Source organism: Falco biarmicus, chromosome 3, assembly GCF_023638135.1.
Source record: "Falco biarmicus isolate bFalBia1 chromosome 3, bFalBia1.pri, whole genome shotgun sequence".
Taxonomy (NCBI): Eukaryota; Metazoa; Chordata; class Aves; order Falconiformes; family Falconidae; genus Falco; species Falco biarmicus.
The window spans coordinates 83,106,291-83,113,983 of record NC_079290.1 but is presented as its reverse complement, the minus strand read 5'-3'; the positions used below and the strand labels follow the sequence as shown (position 1 = coordinate 83,113,983).

General features: G+C 40.2%; 1 protein-coding gene and 1 non-coding gene across 2 annotated transcripts in view; one reads left to right on the top strand and one right to left on the bottom strand.

Moving 5' to 3' along the window:
- Nucleotides 1–3,559: 3,559 nt before the first annotated feature.
- Nucleotides 3,560–3,628, bottom strand: LOC130147114 (small nucleolar RNA SNORD123). The gene has a single exon (XR_008821135.1). It is a non-coding gene; the product is annotated as a small nucleolar RNA SNORD123 (small nucleolar RNA).
- Nucleotides 3,629–7,558: 3,930 nt separating this feature from the next.
- Nucleotides 7,559–7,693, top strand: part of SEMA5A (semaphorin 5A) — a 350,205-nt gene continuing 350,070 nt past the window's right edge. The window contains exon 1 of the mRNA XM_056332052.1: nt 7,559–7,693. The gene's annotated coding sequence lies outside the window, so the exon portion shown is untranslated.

The following is a 7,693-nucleotide window of genomic DNA, read 5'->3' as shown; positions in this document are numbered from 1 at the left end:
AGCCCATTTTTGGAAAAGTCAAGAATGTCAGCAGACATAGAGGCTTTGGGTTTTAGTTGGATGAATGTTATTTTTTTCTCCATTTTGCTGGAGATAATTCAAGGTTTTTTCCACTTGTTGACTAAGTCCTATTGTTAATGCCCTCCTTTTGGTGGTAGAAGGGATTGATTATTAGAATAAAGAAGATGGCCTTAGCCATGTAGCTCCTATATATTTCTTCCTTTACTCACTCTTGTCTTTGCAGTTAGAACCTCTGTCGACATCTGTCAAACTCGGTTGAAATCTGACATGTTTATGCAAATTATTTCATTAACAGTTTTGTCATGTTACAATTACTTTTAAAATTTTAGCCTTTAAAGTATTTGTAAACACATGGCTGATGAAAGAACAGTGAATAGCCTTATTTTGTTTATATAGTACCATCAGTGCACACAGTGACCCCCTCCAAGCCCTCAGCTTCTGCTCTGAATTGAGAATGTCCATTAGAGACAAGAGGTGCTTCAAGGCATGTGGACATTACAGTCTTGGTCTCCTTTTGGTATCTTCTGGTAACAGTTAAAGCATGATGGTGGACTTGCAAGGTTAAAACTGATTTCAGTGTTTCTCTAACTCAGTCTCTTTAATGATCCTGTCTCATTACAAAGTAAAAAACCTCAGTAATCTCAGTGGAACTGGGGCTAACTGCAAAAAAAAATATAATAAAATAAAGTGACTTTTGCTCTTTGATAGCATGTCTGGACAACCCTCCTAAGTGTTTTGCAATGAGGCTTATTTTATGAAACTTCAGGTTTTGAAAATTAAATTCTGGCTTCTTGGAGCTGACTTAGGCTAGGTCTTCCCTTCTTCAGCTTAATTTTTTACATATTTTCATGTGTCCATCCAAATAATTTAACACACAGTATTTTTAATAGAGCAGTTTTTATTGAGTAGAATACAAAGAAAAGCACTTCTGTTTTCAATAATTTCAATAATTACAACAGTTTCAGGCTATGGAAAGAAATGAGGGATACAAATTTAATAATTGAACTTATACCAAACATCTGACATTAGCGGAATGCTAAGGGCAATAAATCAAACACTCAAATGTTAGGTAGTACTAGGATTAGGATCATGCAGTGCATATCAGTTCCACCTTCCTATAATGTTACTGCTTTCTACTTTTGCTCATCAAGGAACATCATATCATCTTCCTTATACCCTAAACTGACAAAGTCACTGTGCAGGGTGATTTATGCATATTTGAATGAAAAATCAACTTATAGTAGAAAATAGCTATACACTTTTAAATGGACTGCCTGCAATAAACAGATGCATTATACTTTGCCAGCAAAGTTCACAGCTCTTTGGGAAACAGTGGGATCCCTTCGGTTTGAGCTTCACTTTGGGACAGAGCACTTCATGAAGGCTAAAGGTTTGACTGCAGAGTTCAGCTCAACACAGATTTTGAACACATTTTTGGTACTACTTATAGGTGGCTTTTAAAACATATAAAAACTGATGCTTGTGTACAACATGGGAGGGACTTGGGGCAGCGATCAGCTACAAATGGGGGTACTAATAACAGCATGATGTGACACCAGTGTCCGCTCTCCCTAACTCACAGCCCACAGCATCTGCTCTGGTAAATGAGATTTGGTAGGAGGATCTCCCTCATTTATGTTTAACACTTACATGTTTGACCTTGAACAGACAGGCAGAACAGAGCTGCTAAATCCACAAGTGCCAACTGAGATGCACAAAAACTTCGCAGGGCTGCGGGCTGGGCCTCCTTTCAAGTCTAGGATGATGTAGGTACCTCCTTACACTCCTGTTGCTCTAATCTGACATAAATTAGTCCAACAATGGGACAGAAAACCAGACTGTGAGGTGGGTTGTTTAATATCTAAGCAAAATCAGCAAAGTAAATAAATTCAGGAAGATTTTGGGTGGGGGTTTTTTGTTGTTGTTGTTTGTTTGTTTTGTTTCTCATTCCTCAGTGACACTCATTAGTTTTAATTTATTTTATCTTTTGTCTTTGCCTAGTACTAGTTCTATAGCCACTTTCAAGTTCTTAGGCATTTTATTTTTTAACAATTCCAGACTAAAAAAACTGGCTGTAAACACCACCATCCTGTTTTTTCCTAACAGACAACTGAACACAGTGTAGTTGCAACTGAGGAAAATGTCACCTGAACTGGACTTGTAAGTTTTATTGCTTCTACTAAATTATCTGATCTGATCTGATAGGGAATGTATGGCTGAAAAAATGAATCTATTATAGTATGTCATGCATCTTGTTAAGCTCCTGACTGTCTTACTTCCTACGTAAACCCTCTTGACAAGTACTTCTAGCTTATTTTGTTCACAGTGAGTCTCAGAGAGTGAGAAGGTAAAGGGTGAACGAGATCTTGGTCACATAAATACACTGCCTGTGCTTAACTAAAGAGGTAAATGAACGCTTTCTAAAGACAATCAGTGAGAATCTTTATGGGAAAACCCTTTACTAATTAGCCGGGGTTTTGTTCATTTTGCTTTAATTTACATGCATTTTTTAGTGGATTTAGGATATGCTTAAAGCAGAACAAGAATGTTCACATGGGGATTTGCTTTAATTTAGCTAAACCACTTTTAAAAAGTGACTTAAGGGTTGGCCTACTTGGAGAATCTACTATGAAATTCTTGTGCACTGACAACTCCACTGTCCCTTCCCATGCTGTACACCTTGCTACCTGGAACTCACTGCCTGCTCTGTGTGCTTTCATGGGGTAAACTTGGTTTAGGGCTCCTAGTGCTAGATCAGTGTCACAGAAATGCTGCCCAAGTATGAGGACTGCACAGCCAGTTAAGATTTCTTCTAAAAATTGTGATGGTCTAATTCTATAAAGGCAGGTGTTATGCCAAGTATCCTCCCTACTCACACATGCCCCAAAACGCCAGCACAAAAGCCTCAAGTCTAGATAAGCTCTATATCCTGTGCTTTAGACCATTTGGCCATGATAAGGTCATATATATGTATTCTTTATCTAAATTCTACTTGTACTGCTGGGTGATGTAGTAACACAGGAATCCAACATTAAAGAATATGGACCTGCAGACAGAGAGGAGCAACTAAATGGACTGCTACTATATACCCTAGCTTAGTCTGAGGAGGTGTCTTGGGGCCAACAACAGAAAAATTAAAATTCAAATTACTCTATACAAGAAAGTTGCATAAAGCAGCAGAATATATCATAATTCAAAGCAGAGGAAAAATAATGCAATATTTTTATTATGTATTAACTTAAAATTATGTGAATCTAGATTCAAATATAATAGGGCTCATGCCTCAGTTTTGTAACTTTTCATAATTCTGACCTATTTAAGAGACCAGAGTTATTAATATTCCCTTTATTTCTACTCCTCGAACTTTGAAACTGGTTTTCTCCAAGGCATTCTTCGTTGTCACTCCTATCTTCTCCTTCATTCTGGAAGTATCATTTCAGAGAAGTGGCTGAAAGACAGAAAAACATACACATAAAAATTGTTTGACTGCAGTTATTAATTGTAAAATATTCTTTTTTTTCCCTGGAGGAGATATGAAGGTGAATCAGGAAATGGATGGCTTTTTCAGATCACATGAATCAGTACCCCAGAATTCATCATTTTCACCAAATATCTGACTACTTTTAGGGACATGAAGTTACATGGCCCTTATTTAAGGCTCATATAACAACTTTAACTGCCTTATCTGTCAGAGACTTTAATGAAAAGAAAGAGGCTAGTACTAAAAATCAGCTCCCACATTTATAAATGCAAGCGCACTTTTATTGATATTATATAGTTGTGTTGAAAATATCACCTTATGCATTCATAAAAATAAACCATTTGGTTTATAAAGAGTTTTAATCACAGGAACGCCATGAGAAATACTACTTTATTCTCTCTTTTGATCACAAACAGTAAATATAAACTCATCAGAAGAACATCTAGCTCTCAAAAGCCAAGTAATTTAGAATCTCATCTCGCTTTTCTCAATTCATAGTTATTACAGATAGTAGTCAGTGTAACCTTTAAATACAGCACATAACGTGAGACAATAATTTGACAGAAAACAGCAGAGAGTTTGTAACTCTGACATTTATTTCCCTGTGATTTAAAGCAAGTATTGCGATGGTGTCTTTTGCTACGCCAATTAAAATTTTGTTCAGTCTGACCATGTCTTTTGTCTGCTGCTGGGGTACGCACTACTGGAGATACACAGCTACAGCCTTGCATGTCCTGCTTTTTAACTTTTATACTTTCCTACCAGAAGCACCTGAGGATGGCAAACTTAAATCCTCTGGGCCAACTGCTTTCCTGGGGTGAAGAAGTCATTCCTATTTTTACATATAACAACATCAGAAGTCCCTCATATTTTAAAATGGCAGACTCATGATGATCCAGCCTTGGAAGATGATGTTGTTCAATGCAGGCAGGAATGCTAAGCACTTGCTCAACTCAATTGCAGCAAGCCAAATACTTCCTGAACCTCAATGGGAAAGAAGGAAGAAACAGCGATGTAGACCTGGTGAATAGGTCTCAGCAAGGTCACATAAGCAGGGTGGATTTGAGATACCAGACTACAAAAACTCTGTTCTTTAGCATTGGTTCAGGTTCAGGAAAGGGAGCTTGTTCATATGCACCATGCTTCTGGTTGGTCTGCTCTGGAAAGTTTCTGGTCACCAGGAGGGTTTCTCCTGAGTAATAGGTGATGTGGTTGAAAAAAAAAAAAAAAAGAGCAGGCAATTAACTGGGACATTTCAAATTTTTTCTCTGCGTATTTCTTGTGAATCAAACAAAAACAACTTATGTGTTCAATGGAGTGAAAGAAGCAGCATGCAATGGCAATAAAACATTTGAACTCTGTTGCTGTGAAGCAAGCAAAGGCTTTTTTTCCCTATGATGGAAGCATAGCTCCAGGCTCAGTTTTACTGAAGCTAACTCCTCCCTCCCTCCCTTCCCCCCCCCCCCCCCCCCCCCCCCTTTCGTTTTCCTTTTCACCTAACTTAAACTTTGGGCTTACAGTATCTGACTTTGTTTTTCTAAAGGATGAAAGACAGACATACTAGCCAAGGTGTTTTTGATGGGTAATGTGAAGACAGGCCTTCCCTTACTCCATGGCTTTCCCACCTAAACAGATGGAAATCCACCCGCTTCCCTGCTTTCTAACACTCCTTATATCCTGCCACCACAGGGAGGAGCTGAAATCTGGCTTTGCACCAAACTGGCCAAAAGCCTGAAGGTGCTGTGCAGTCTTTCCTCTTCCAACTGCAGTACCTTGCTGCTCTCACATGCTGCCATCCCTTAACGTGCTAGGCTCTGTTTTGTTGGAAGGAGGGATCAAGAATTAGTAACAGTGAGAAATATAATGACAGAAAATACAGGGCAGAGGAGGGAGGAAGAGATCATACTGGAAGGAAAGCGGGGTGGAATTGGAAAGTAGTCCACCGAGGATTTTTTTCTTCCTTTCCTTAAATCAGATAGCAGAGATTCTCCTGCTGCTTTCTATCCTACCCTAAGCATAATCCTCCTAGATTATGTTAGGATATTATTATTTGTTTTGGTTATAGTAGCACAGAGAGGCTAAGCCTGGAATCAAGACATCACTGTGCAAGGTACCTGTACAGACCCAAAACCCCCTGAGCCCCTACTTGCAAGAGTAGCTCTGGGGATTTCATTGCCTAAAATTGCTGGTCTCGCTTGCTCAACTCACCTGATCACTTAGGCATAGCACAAAGTAACATGTAACACTAAATAATATTACATTTTGATATTTTGTAGCTTTATTTCAAACATCTTGGCCCATGAGCTTCTCAAAATAAAATTAAATAGAATTAAGAATTGACATTGTTAGCGTTCTTACATGATATTGGAAGTTAGTTATAAAGCATAGCTTAAAACCTCTGGGGATGATACAGAGAAAGTATGATTCCAGTGGAATTTTTATTAGGATGTACTTTACATCATTAATCCAGTATCAGAGAAAGCTATAAATGTTGTGAGTTTGCGGTTTTGGTGGTTGTTTTTTTTTTTTTTTCGTTGGTTGGTTGGGTTTTCTCTACATATACGCCCATCGTTTCACAGCCAGACTACAGAGAAATTGTTAGGGGCTAAAATGTACATCACTCTGGTGCTAAGATTTTGATGTTTTCTTACTGGCAGTTGGCTTTGCACACACAGTGCTTACTTTTTCAGAAAGTATGGATGTTTGGTGGGTTTTTTTCCCCCAACAGTTTGAAAAACAGGTATATCTCCTCACTAAAAGATCTAAACTTATTGTAATAGGTGGAGATACATGCAAAGTATGGAACTTACTGATGTGAACTTGATAACGTCTTAAAAAACACTCCAACCAAGTTAGCAGAGTGTATATATATGAATTGTCTTATATCTGCACTTACTTTAATGGCAATTTTTAGGCATAAAATGGATTCTTTTATTTTCTATACAAGTGTTTTCTGGACCCAAGGGAATTACACAAGAAAGTAATCCTACAAAGGTATACATTATATTAGTGTCTTACAAAACTTTGTTATAAATAAGGAAACATCCTTGACTGTCAGCATTACATGACTGTAATGGAAAGAAGTTTGGCCCTTAGTATTGGCTTTTGTGGTTTGCTTGGTTGGTTGTTTTTTTTGTGTGTGTGTGTGTTTTTTGTGGTTTTCTTTTTTTTCTTTTTTTTTTTTTTTAATACCAACAAGCAATCAGAAAGATCCTTCCAAATTCCAGAGCTTCATTTGTAATGATAATTTCAAACTTTCATTAAAGTTTCTACTTGAACAAGTTTCTTTTATAACATTGCCAAAGTAACATTCTCCCTTGAGCTGGATTTTTCAGGCAATTTGGATTTGCAACATTTTGGCTTGCAGATAAGTTTTGATTTTAGTTGGTTTAATTAAGTATATTTTTATAGGATTACTGTAGCATGGATTTATTCCATGGTTTTGTTTGTTTTAATAAACTCTGGGTGCTTTTAGTCTCCTAAATGGAGATCTTGCTGCAAACAACACAAGTCAGTTTCAGCTGCGGTTTGTAGTAGAAACGTGCAAACACTGCCATAAAAGAAAACACAACTTTGATGGAATTCATCACAGTACATGTACCAACAGAAATTAATACAGCTGTGCCGGCTACACACGAAGGCATGCGTTGAAAATAGGGTGAGCGCGGAAACGCAACCGCACGTACCTGGGGGAGCCGCGCGCCTCGGCCGCCTGCGCGGCAGTGCCACGTCTCACCGGACCTTCGCGGGGAACTCTCCAGGGCCCAGAAATGAACTTTCGGGGCTGACACGTCAACCCCTACCGCGGAGGGAGGGGAGGGGCCGGGGAGGGACTGGCCGCAGGCTTTTACGTGGTGGCGAAAATGTCAGCAACGCGCTCCCCCGAGCCGCGCCGCGTAGCGCAACGCGGGGGGTGGCGCTTGCCCGCGCAGCGGGACGGGGCCGTGGGGTGGACGAGAGCCCCGGGCACCGGCCGCGACCCCCATGCCGCGGGAGCCCCTGCGGACTCCGGCACCCGCGAGGCTGCCCCTCGCCCGCCGCCTCCCTCCTTCCTCCCCTCGCTCCGTGCGTGACCCCCGGGCGCTGCCGCAGCTCGCCAGGCTGCGTGGTGCTTGGCTGCACCGGCGCTGGGGCGCCCCTGCCCAGATACGATCGGCGGGAGAGGCGCCAGGTCATGTTTTTGGGGCTGCG